This window comes from Halichoerus grypus, chromosome 8 (assembly GCF_964656455.1).
Source record: "Halichoerus grypus chromosome 8, mHalGry1.hap1.1, whole genome shotgun sequence".
Lineage (NCBI taxonomy): Eukaryota > Metazoa > Chordata > Mammalia > Carnivora > Phocidae > Halichoerus > Halichoerus grypus.
The window spans coordinates 96,199,095-96,212,458 of record NC_135719.1 but is presented as its reverse complement, the minus strand read 5'-3'; the positions used below and the strand labels follow the sequence as shown (position 1 = coordinate 96,212,458).

The window sequence follows — 13,364 nt, the reverse complement described above, 5'->3', positions numbered from 1 at the left end:
GACATGGTAGCAAGTGAGAATGCCTGGTTCTATCTCTGGAACCTAATATGTACTTTACTTTCTTCTGTTTTCCTCAGGTACATTTAATCAAGTGCTTCCTTCTATCTAATTTGCTCACATCTTTGGGAATATGAAGATGAATGTGAATTAAAATGAGTCCCTAATTTTGAGGAACTCTCCAGCTTGTAAAGGGCAATAAATTTGAAAGCAAGTAAGTTCAAGAGACTGATATTAGATTATAATCATTGAATATATGAATGTGATGATTAATTTTATGTGTCAACTTGACTGGGACACAGGGTGCCCAAATATTTGGTTAAACATTCTGGGTGTGTCTATGAGGATATTTCTGGATGAGATTAACATTCAAATCAGTAGACTGAATAAAGTAGATTGCTCTCCTCGATGTGGGTGGGCCTCATCAGATCTGTTGGAAGCATAAATAAAAAAGACAAGCAAGGTAAGAGAGAATTCTCTCTTTGCCTAATAGCTTAACCTGGGACATTAGTCTTCTCCCACCCTCAAACTGGGGCATCAGTGTTCCAGGTTCTCGGGCCTTTGGACTAAGACTGGAACTACACCACTGGTTTTCCTGGGTCTCCAGCTCACAGATGGCATATCATGGGACTTCTCAGCCTCTATAATTCACAGAGGACAGGTGGGGGGATAAATAGAGCAGGTCTTGCATGATAAACCACTCTATCATTCCAACCCCCTCTAAGCCTTTGGATACCTTTCTAAATACCTTCTGACATTTAAATTTACTATAGGTCATTCTTGGGTTGGTAATCCAGTCAACCAAGCAAGCAAACTACTAGAGTCATTACCAGCTCCTCCTACCCACTGAGTCTAGAATCTCTGTTTATGATGCCATATCAGTAAATGTGTGCTGATTCAACTTATATTCTTTACACTCTGATCTCATATCCTTAGTATCCACAGATTTCTGTTACTTTAAATTGGCAAAGTCATGCAATTCTGTTGTTATGTAACATTATCTTCTTAAGGTTCGCATTTGTATCTCACTGTTGAAGGCATGCTGGGAATTCAGTCTTGTTACAGATATAGAAGTAAGGAAAATGTGGTGGGAATAGGTACTGAGGAGGATTAGCAATCTCTTGTGGGACCAGGTCTTCAGGCAAGCGAAGAGTATCATCCATATGGAGAGTATGGAAGGGCTGCTTCTGCAGGCAAAGAAATTTCAGTAAGATTTAAGAGTTCAAGGTCCCTCCCTAGCTTCATTGGAATCTGCCCATATGGATGCATTCTGATTTTCAAGATCTTATCCCTTCCTGAGATATATTACATGTTTAGAAATAAAATTTGCTTGTAAGTCAGCCACTTGCAGGATTCGATTTTGGATATTGTTTTCAGAAATCTCTGCCTCATGGCTACAAAAGATAAGTGCTTGTTTTAGAGTAGTCACAGAAGCTTTCAGGTCCCCTATGCAGATCTTGAGTTGAGAACTATTTTTTTTTAAAGATTTATTTATTTATTTGAGAAAGAGAGAGAGAGAGAGAGAAAGCACAGTGGGGGAAGGGGCAGAAGAAGAGAATTTTAAGCAGATTCCCCGCTGAGCCGAGAACCTGACACAGGGTTTGATCCCACTAGCCATGAGATCACTACCTGAGCCGAATGCAAGAGTCAGATGCTTAACCAACTGAGCCACCCACGTGCCCCAAGTTGAGAACTAACTTAAGGCCTTGAGCTTAAGATCTTCTTACCACGTGTTCTCTAGTGCACTTATGAGATGCTAATATAATCCTTATATTTACTAGCATTTCCTATGGCAAAATGCTTTGTCACCAGGAATTTTACCTTTTGGAGATAGACACTTGCACTAATTATCAACAGGTAGTAATTTACCACTGCATGTCATAAGCTACCATTGTGTTCTTTATCACTGAAGAGTCATTAATGCCATTAAATCTTAGGTCAATTTCAGATAGCGTAAAAGGAATTCAAAGAACACATAATTAAGATTCTGTTCTATCAGAAGCACTATCAATGCCAAATTTTGTATTAGTCAGAGTTCAATAAAAGAAACATAACCACTCCTACATATGAAGTGAGCGAAGCATCGAAGGGATTTGACATTATGCAATTGTGGCAGAGGTTAAACTATCTCTTTACAGCTGCTGTCTTTATGTCTGATGCTGGAGGTTGAAGTCCAAAGAATATGAAATCATATGTAAATAAGGGGAGAGTAGAGACAAGTTTAATCCCACGAGAATGAGCTGGGATCCATGACCACAAGCAATCTGGAATCCCTAAAGAAAGACTGGAGATACATGTTCATCTTATCATCTCCAACATTGTTAACTCGGTGTCCTAAATTTAGAAGGTGGAATCTGGGTGTCCTGAAGGAGAAGTTGGAGTGTGTCTTTACAGTGCTAAGTACACAGCTGGTCCAGGAAGCAGAGAAGCTGAAAGAGGTAGATCAGTTGTTGGCCCAAACTCTCCCACCTCAATGAGGTAACCTCCCAGATAAGCAAAGAAGCGTGAGATACAAACATCTTCCCCAAACTTGCAAGCATTAAAAAAAAAAAAAAAAGTGTTTTACTTCACTACTGATTGCCAAAATCTCATGAAAAAAAAAAAAAAAAGTCTCTTCTCACCCAGGCTAACTAGAAACACATAGGGAAGGGAATTGGGGGAAATGTAGTTTTGTCTAGCCAAATTGACACATTACAAAGAGAGTACTGTAGAGAAGCCAGCTTAGTCACACACACGTAAGCATTCCCAATAACAAGCCAATTAATCAAATTTACAAATTACCAGTATGTTTACCATAACCTGTGTTCATAACTGCATGTTAGAACCTTTCCCTTTGGGTTCCTTTAAATATACATTTTCTGGTATTGTTTTTATAGAAATCTTCTGCCAGTCTTGTATCAAACATTGTATCAATTTGTAGATAATCTCTCTTCTGTCTAGAGTTTCTTTTCTTTTTTTTTTTTAGAGGGGCGGGGGGCAAAGGGAAAGGGAGAGAGAGAATCTTAAGCCCAGCGCAGAGCCCAACAAGGGGTTCAACCTCATAACCCTGAGATCATGACTTGAGCTGAAATCAAGAATTGGACGCTTAACCAACTGAGCCACCCAAATGCCCCTATCTAGAGTTTCTTCTACTATTTCTCATTGATATATTTTACCACTGTGTATTTAGATATGGAATTAATACTTATTAACCTTTTAGGACTTAAGTGTATCTTTTCAGTCTGGAGATATGTGACTTTCATCAAGTCATTAAAATTGGCTGCCATTATTTTATTTAACATGGCTTCTATCATGTCCTGTGGTCATTCTTGGGGCTGTTCACAAAAACACTTCTCCTTTCTGTACATGTTAGAATTGCATGTCACATTACTCCAAAGTTAGGATTGGTCAAGGTACTCTGCAAAAAGTGGCATGTATCACCTCTTAGGTCAGTCTTTAAGGTCCAGGGTTTAATTTGCTTTGGCTCTTACCCCCGTGTCAGGAAAAGTGGCATTGCTCCAGGTGTTAGAAATTCCATTAATTTATGTGGATAACTGGGATAACTGGAGATGACCTTCATGAGTGGCCTATACATCAAATCTCCTAAAGGTAGTCTTCTGATTTCTATATCCTGCATTTCTTTTGGTAAGATAGCCCTTAATTCTTACTATTAAATAGCTCCCTCTGCTTTCACTTCTGCTTTCTTAATTTAAAGATTGGCTGATAAATTGACATTTTATAAAATATGCTGGAAATTTAAGGAGTAATGAACATAAAATCTATCACATACATGTCTCATAAAAAGTAAGATATAAATATCTTGAAAACTTTTTACCTGGCAGGGATGTTTAAGGGCTAAAAATTGCCTCGGGGCTAAAAGTTGCCAAAAATCAGATGACTACCTCTGTACACTATATGCACCATTTGTATAGACCTCACCTATATTTTCTCATACCATCTAGATCTGTTCTGTCCAACACAGTAATCACTAGTCACATGTAGCTATTGAGCATGTAAAATGTGGCCACTCCAAATTCAGCTGTGTTTTAAATATAAAATATACATTGGATTTCAAAACCTTCAGATGAATAAAAAAAATGTGAAATATCTCCATATCAATTTTTTACACTGAGTACATATTGAAATAATAGCTTACATATAATTGTTTAAATAAAATATATAATAAATATTAATCACATTATGTTTCTATTTTAGTTTTAAGTATTTCTATGAAAAATATCTAAGTTTTGTATTTGACTTTCATTACATTTCAACTAAATAGCATTAGTCCAGACTTTAAAGGTCAAATATTTCTATTATGTATAGAATAATTTCTTATGAATTTTTCATTAAGTAGTCACTGTACCAAAATTCTAACAGTGTTTAGTACTCCTTCTTAAAGAAAATTTCTTTAAGAGATTTATTTACTAATGAATATAAATTAATCTTTATATATTTTCACAGATTCTATAAGGGTAGTTTTTTTTGCTTATTTCATGTTAACACTGACCAATTTTGTGTGTGTGTGTGTATCTGAGTTTTCTTTACAGAGCATTTATTAATGGAGATGATGTTTGACATTTTATGTTAGACATCCTAGAAATTGCTATTCTTCAAGGTTTTATTAAAAATGGGGTTAAGGATACCCAAGGTTGAATTTTATGTCTAGAGTTTCAATATTGGGCTTTTAAGATGTAAATTTCATTCCTTGTCATTCAAATATATCTTTCAATTTGACTTAAAATTTATGAGTTTCAAATTTGATCAGACAGCTGAAATTGTTTCTCATCCTTCACTGAACTTATTTTAAGTCTATGCCACATAGTTAGTGTAATAAGTAAGTGATCCAATTTCTCCTCTTTCCAAGCACATTGGCCTATAACCCAAGTGCCAAACCTCTTCAAGTTTGAATTTTGCTAAGAGTATAGTCTTAAGAAGAGTGAGAATAACAAAAAAAGTATGTTATCTGATAATAAGTTATGAAGTCTGTGAAGACATTTCCAAATCTTTTGATAATATTATATGCACGATACATATTATATGTGTGTGTGTGTAGTGAAAATATTGATAGTTTTCAAAATTATTCTAATGGTGAAAAAGGAGGAATATATTGACAATCTGGGCTACTGATAAGAGTAACTTCTATAAAACAAAATGATTGTTAAGTTTTACTTTTGTATGACACTTCTTGCTTTTTCAAATTATTTTCACATATTTTCATAAAATAATTCACTTTAAAAATAGCACTACAAAAGAAATAGGTATAATAATTGAAAACAAACACTTATTCATGCTTACTATATTACAGGTACCCTTCAAAGTAGTTTATATGTATTAACTCATTTAATCCCCATACATAATCAACTGTATTTTGCAGATGAAAGAACAAGGACTAAGGAACAGAAAAGCTAAATAATTTGTTAATATTTCCCTGGCTGTAAATGGTGGAATTAGGATTTGACACAGGCAATTTAATTCCATAGCCTATGTTCCTAAGGACACATTTTATAGGGAATTGTAAGTACACTGCTCCAAGTCCTGTCATTTATAGATATGGCCAGGACCACAATACAGATTATCAGATTTAAAGTTTATTATTCTTTATATTACATGGGAAAATTATAGTGAAGAAATTATAAGAGGCAGAACAGACAGAAAAGAAGGAAAGAACAACAGAAGGAGCAAAAGCATAAACAATTTAAATACTATATTATTACTTGCAAATGTTTACATTTTTAAAGTTTTTAACATCAGTGCTGACTTGTTTTTTAACCTATTAATTATAATATGAATCAAGTACCTACAACCTACTAGTGGATGGTTAGGTTCAATTTTTAATTCTATACAATTTCATGAGTAGAAACGCTATGATGCTACATTTGCAACTACTTCTCTATGTGGTACTGTAGATGTAGTTCATTTAAAAAACATAGAGGAGTGATTGGAAATTAGACTGAAAAAATTTTAGGTGTATATATAGCAAATCTATCCAAATTTATCTGCATATTAATGTTAATCACAACCAAAATCACAGGAGTTATGTATGTATGTTTGTGTGTGTGACATTGACAAGCTGATTCTAAAATGTATATGGCACTGCAGTGAACCAAGAAGAGCCAACATGATCCAAGATTATCTTAATAAAGATGTACAAAGTTAGTAGATTTAAACTATCTGATAATTAGGAGCTCCTATAAGGCTAAAATAATGCAGATAGGGTGATTTGGCAAAAAGGCAAATAGACAAATGGAATAGATTAGTGTCAAGAAACAAACCCACACATACATAATAATTTAATTTATGGCAAAATTTAATTTATGATCCTTAATATAGTGGTGGAATTTTCAATACATTATGTTGAGTCAATTGAATATTCACATAGGAAATAAAATAAATCTTGCTCTTCACAATATAAACAAAAATAAATTTCAGTTGAATTTTTAGACAAATTAAAAAAGGTAGAATACTAATCTTTTAAAAGATAACATAAAAGAATATCTTCATAACTTTAGAATAGACAAGGATTTTTTTTTTAAAGATTTTATTTATTTATTTGACAAAGAGAGACACAGAGAGAGACAGAGCACAAGTGAGGGAGAGGGAGAAGCAGGCTTCCCGCTGAGCAGGGAGCCTGATGTGGGGCTCGATCCCAGGACCCCCGGATCATGACCTGAGCCGAAGGCAGACGCTTAACAACTGAGCCACCCCGGCGCCCCAATAGACAAGGATTATTTGAACTGGACATTAAAAACACTACTCACAAAGGAAAATATGGACAAAGTATTAAGTATTAAATTATACATATATATGTATATATATTTGCAATACAGACATTCATCAAATGACTCATCCACAATATATTAAAACATCCTAAAATAAATTTTTAAAAATTAAGGCAACTATTTTTAAGAGTAGTCAAAAGTCTTGAAAAAGTATTTCATAAAAGATAATATCCAAAGGTTAATGAACATGAAAAATTAACTCATTGGGGAAAGTAAAGCCTTGAAGGAATACCACTTTGCATCCAACAGAAATGCTAAGAATGACAACAAAACTAGCAATTTCTAATGAGGATGCCGAGGAACTAGCATTCATACTCTTCTAATGGGGGTGTGCCAGTTGATAAAGCTATGGAATACTATTTCAAAATATCTACCAAATCTTAAAACCTGAATATCCTATTACACAACAGTTCTATTCCTAGGTACATACTCAAAAGAAATATGTATTTTTTTTGTGCACAAAAGATATACATAAAAATGTTTATAACAGGATTATTCATAATAATCCCAAGCTGGAGGAAAAAAAAACAAAACAAAATAAAATAAAAACCAAAAAGCCCCCTATTGCTACTACTACAGGATAATATATACTGACAGTTTCATTCATATAAATTTCAAAATCAACCAAAAAAATCAGTAATGGAAATCATTAAACTGGTGATCTTTTAGAGGAATGATAAATACACTATGACAAAGTTTTCTGGGGCACTTGTAGTATTCTGCTTTTTGCTATGGATGGTATGTGTGTGTGTGTGTGTGTGTATTTAAATAATTGTCCTTGTGTATTTCCTTATCATAAGAAACTAAACTATATGGCCATTTTTTTTTATCCTGTGCAGCCATTTTCTTTTTAATTTTTAAAAATTTTCCTCCAAAAGGAGAAAAATAAGAAAACACAACAGGGGATTAGATGAACACAGAATAACTCAACTATGCTTTGGAGAATTATTTTGTGCAAGGACATTACAAAATTTAAAAAATAAAATCCTAAAAATAAAGATATGATTGAATACTTAATATAATGCTACACATTACTGTTATCTTTGGTCATTTTATAAATGGAATCCACCACTGACCTATCCTTTCTTGCATCAACATGAACTTTCTCTTTTCTGCTCACCCCTACCATCATGAAATTCCCTTCAAATTCATTTCAAACTTCACAACTACTTAAATTCTTCATTAAATTTCTCACACTTCTACATTAACTGAAACGATAGATGATGATGAGCCAGGCCTTGTAGCACTCTCACATTTCCTAAAAATCATATTGGTAGCTGGAAGATTTGCTATTCCCTATTGCTCCTTCCACTTTATATTAGTTTTCTATTGCTGCTGTGTCAAATTATCACAATTATTTTGGCTTATACCAACATACATTTATTATCTTACAGTTCAAAAGATCAGAAGTTTCACAGAGCTTGAATCAAGGTGTCAGCAAGGTAGTATTTCTTCTGAAGGTTGTAGTAGAGAATCTGTTTTCTTGCCTTTTCCACCTTCTGGGGCTGCCTGCATTCCTTGGCTCATGGCCACTTCTTTCATTCTCAAAGGCAGTAGTGCAGCATTTTCATATCTTTCTCTAACTCCAGCACTCCTACCTTCATCTTATAAGGACCCTTCTGATTACATGGGGCCCACTTGCATAATTCAGGCTAATCTTAAAATTCCTTTCACCAAGTAAGTTAACATATTCATTTCCTTACCATCTCTGGCCTGATCTAATGCAAAAAATACCTTAACTAGATTTCCTATCTCTAGTATTATCCTCCTCACTCCCAAATCTATTATTATATTGCAAATACTTCATGTTACTCTCTAAATTTTTTTTTAAAAAGCAAACACTTTGCGTTACTCTCTAACTCAACCTAGTTTAATGGCTAATAGTCTACTAGAAAATAATGTTTTTCAAGGGTTATAAAGATCTTTATGCCTCTGGGGTTCAAGCTCCCTTTTGCTCTCACAGACCATCTATGCTATTTAAGTTGTTATCTCTGAGCTCCAAGTCTCCTCTTCTGCACTATGCATTGTGATTCTAGGACTAAGATTCTGCAACACCATGAAATCTACTGAAGATAACTATTCTCTTTGTGAAAAACTACTGCTGTCTTGTTTTTAAGCCCTTGACAGAGACCAAATACCTGACACATGACACCAAGTGATAATGGGATCTCAGTAGCCTATCATGAAGTGTAGACACACCTATCTGACTCAGTAAACCAAAAAGTTGGCCATTCATAGCAACAGTCTATCATCAAGTACAAATCAGATACAAGAAGAAACTGGTTGTAGTAGAGAAGGATCCAGAAGCACAAGAAGTTGAACAAGACTCCTGGAGCATTTACTCCTAGAGTTACATCCTCTCTCCTCCCTCAATCCACACTTAACAACCTTAAAGTACATAAGTACCATTGGCTGATTAAAAATAAAAATGTTTTGCTTGTTTAACATTTTTTTTTCATTCTATACTAGTATCAACCAGACCTGGATGCCTACAACACCACAACCTCAAACAAGAACTTCCCTGAAAGACAGTAGTGAAGAGAAATATTACCAATAAGCAGAACCTGGAAGAGTATATTTTAAGTTATCTACTTTATACTAAGAAATGGTTAGAAATATGGATCTGCACAAATTAATGGGTGATGGCTAACAGTTTGGCCTTATTGTCAGGAACCAAAAAGAATAAGATGGAAGACTAAAAGGTTGGAAGATGACTAAGTATAAATTTTTAGAAAAGTACAAAGATGTTACAATGCTTGATTTCATCGGAATGCTCATCTATGTGTAAGGAGGTGGATAATATACATTCTCTGTGAACATCAGTAAGCCCCTTTCCCAGCCATTCTGGTGCCTCTTTAATGAACCCAAATATGCTATGGTCATGGTAACAGAGAAGGAGTCTAAATACGTGCTCAACAAAAGTCAACTTTCCTCACTGAGTCTGATCTCGCTGCCACCACTCCTGAGTACCTTATCTGCCAACAGAAAGGAAAAATGTTGACCTAATATAGAGCTGTCAATATGGCACAAATCTCTAGAGGGAACAGCCAGACTCCTGGTGGTAGACTGATTATACTGGATCCCTTTCAACATGGAGATGTCAACTACTTTATGTACTAAAATAAACATGTAATGCTTGCCATGAACATGCATTTCATGTCCACAAGTCTTCTGCCAGTATCAAAATCTGTGAAATTAAGGGATTACTTACTTATGCTTTATTATTCTACCGAAAGTTTTTTTGTCAAGAAATTCATTTCATATCAAAATGAGTCTTAAAATTGGCTTCTGACTATGGAATTCGCTACTCTTAACTGTATCACTTAGAAGATGGTGGCATGAGAGAATGACTCAACAGCACCAGTTGAGAGAGAACATGCTGAAAGTATGTTTCTGTCTTTCAGAATGAAGTATATATTATGAGTAATCATGTTATATGCTGCAGTGTAGCCCAAGCTCAAATAAATCAGTCCAAGAATCAAAGGCTGGTAATAGCATTTGCTTCTAATATTCCACTCACACAACTTTGGTCTTCTATCGTCACAATTTTGGCCACTGCTAATTTGAAGGTCTTTGTTTCCATGGCAGGTGACAACAGTTGTATTACCCAAGCAGATAAGAAAACTAGACCAATTAAAGTGCTAACTGGGTGAAACTTAACCAAGAGATCAGTGGTTGAAGATGGAAACTACGTCAGTTAATCACGGCCTCTTTATCTGTTACACAAATAAGAACTGAGCAGTTATGTACATTTTCTTCCTTTTGTATTTTATGTATATACATAAAAATATATACATTCTCACACACACAGGTTTATAATAATTATTCTTATTTATGTTAACTACTCTTCTGTCTTTTACTCTTATCATTTTATATAAGAATTCCTGGTGGTATTTAGCTTTTTAACTTAATCTCCTGAATTACAGAATATTCTGTAGTCACTGTGACTGAATGAGTGGAGAAATTTACATTGCTTGCAGATGGACACCAGGACTGGTGGTGCCCAAAGATCATGCTGTGACTGCTAGGATTTTGTTTCTCACACTTTTGTAGAAACAGTAAAAAAAAAAAAAAAAAAAAAAAAGAAAGAAAGAAAGAAAGACTGTGGAGACAGTCTTCTTTTGCATAAAAGATCATTACATGTTGTTAGGTGGAAACATAAATATATTGACATGACATGAAAGTTAAAATATAGAGAGGGCATATTTGAATGCTGACTGACCAATGAAGTCAACCAGGATGGTAATTATTTTACTCTATTCCAAACGGTGTCTCCTAGTTGGGATGCTAAGCCTGGAGACACTAAAAATATACTTTTTACTTTCTCACTGATCTCTTATCAGGCTCTACAAAAGGTGCACTAAGAATTTAAAACAGAAAATAGGGAATATCAATGTCCTGCTTTTCTCCCTCCAGCTTCTTCAGTTTACCAAAACTAATTTATCATGCACTCTCAAAGGTATGAGCATCAGCTGAGCAGCAACTTGCCCTCAGAAATCTGAGCCCCAACTTCACAGGTACCCTCTTCCAAGTTTCTCCACCCTTATAACATTAATTGCTTCTATTAGTTCCCATAGTCCAAAAGTTACTACCTGTTTTTAATGTCATCTCATTTTATCTTGAATTTGCCCTCTAACATCTGTATCTAATTCCCTAAATTATTTCCTTTCTGTTGAAAGCCTTTTGGGGGTTTCTGTATTATTAACCTGAGACTGATTAATGCCATTGTTCACAACCAACACCGTATTTTATAACTGTTCTGACATCTTGAAGTTCCTTGAATATACTAAATTCTCTAATGAATTGATGATTTTGCACAGCTATCTCCCCACCCCCCACCTGGAATACCTTACACTGACTCACTGTTCATGATTCAGACTGAGAGTCACTCCATCTCTAAAGCAATCCTTTCTTCCCTTGCTCAACACACAATCCATCCCATGGAAAGTTTCTTCTTACCAAAGCTATAATCTTATATATCACTCTTTTAACATTCATCAAAATTAGCCAAACAGGTTTGGTTATGAATCTTTTCCATTAAAATATAAGAGTTTTCAAGGCAGACATCCTACCTGTTTTTTTAATGCTCATGATCCAACACAGTACATGCCATATAACAGAACATAAATGTTTGCTAAATGAATGAATGACTTAACATCTTCAGTCCTCCTTTCTCTCGCATTCTAAATTGTGGGCAATATATTTAATTCTTACAAAATGCTGCAATTGCTTACTGTAGATATTATGACAAGGGTTATTTTTATAACAGTTTATTACATCTTTATTGAAGTATAATTAACATACAGTATTATTTTAGTTTCAGCTGTACAATATAATGATTCAGCAATTCTATATATTACTCAGTGCTCATCATGATAAGTGTACTCTTGATCCCACTCACCTATTTCACCCATCCCCCCACCCACCTCCCCTCTGGCAACCACCAGTTTGCTCTCTGTATTTAAGAGTCCGTTTTTGTTTTCATGTTAATTATACTTCAATTAAAAAATAATGAAAAACAAAAACTAAAAAAAAGGAGAAAATTTCAGGTAGCATGGTAAAGACAGAAAAATTTATTTTCCAATCCCTCTTTCTTTTCCTAAGTATGTAAATATGAAAAGATAATAGAGACATCTCATTTCTGCTTTTTTTTGTCAACTCAATAAAATACAGTTTAATAAACAATACAGAAAGGAGTGAAGATGGAATCCTATCCTCAGAAATGAATGAGGACCAAAGCCAACAGAAGACATCCAAAAAAGGCCTGAACCTCAACCAAGGTGGGAGGTTCAGAACCAAGAGACTTACCACCATGTTCTGAAGCCACCGAGGAGATGACAGAGCACAGTGGACTCTTGGTAGGTACCTTAATCAATTCTAAGGCAGTGCCAGGGATGAAGGTAAGACACTTTGGATCCTGCTGACTATGCCAAGTTATGACTATCAAAAGGATGCTGTAAAACAAACAAAGCATTTTGAGGGATGTTAGGGATTGCAATTTGGTACACTTACCAAGATGAGCACTGAGTATAGAATCATTGAATCATTATATTGTACACTTGAAACTAATATAACACTGTATGTTAATTATATTCGATAAAAAATATGACAATTTATTACAAAAATGTCCTAATTAAAGTTCTGCTCATCTCTTAGTTTTGAAAAATCTTTTCCCCCCAATTACATATATAACTCAGCCACAGTAGAAATATTTTAAGTATTCAGTACTCTGCCATATTGGGCAGAGTAAACATGGAACATTCAATCATGACAGAAAATTCTTTTTTATTTTATTTTTTTTTTATTATGTTCAGTTAGCCAACATATCATTAGTTTTAGAGGTAGTGTTCAGTGATTCATTAGTAGCATATAAAATCCAGTGCTCATCACATCATGTGCCCTCTGTAGTACCCATCACCCAGCTACCCCATCCCCCCAACCCCCTCCCTTCTGTAACCCTCAGTTTGTTTCCCAGAGTCCACAGTCTATCATGGTTTGTCTCCCTCTCTGATTTCTTCCCAGTTTTCCCTCCCTTCCCCTATGGTCCTCCATGTTATTTCTTATGTTCCACATATGAGTGAAACCATGATATTTGTCTTTCTCTGC

At 34.8% G+C, this 13,364-nt stretch overlaps 1 long non-coding RNA gene across 1 annotated transcript in view; it reads right to left on the bottom strand.

The window, feature by feature from the left end:
• LOC118522646 (uncharacterized) overlaps window positions 1-13,364 on the bottom strand; it is a 1,210,141-nt gene that overhangs the window by 242,968 nt on the left and 953,809 nt on the right. The window contains exon 10 of the long non-coding RNA XR_013440670.1: window positions 12,567-12,712. This is a non-coding gene — a long non-coding RNA (uncharacterized LOC118522646). The remainder of the gene's footprint in view (window positions 1-12,566; window positions 12,713-13,364) is intronic.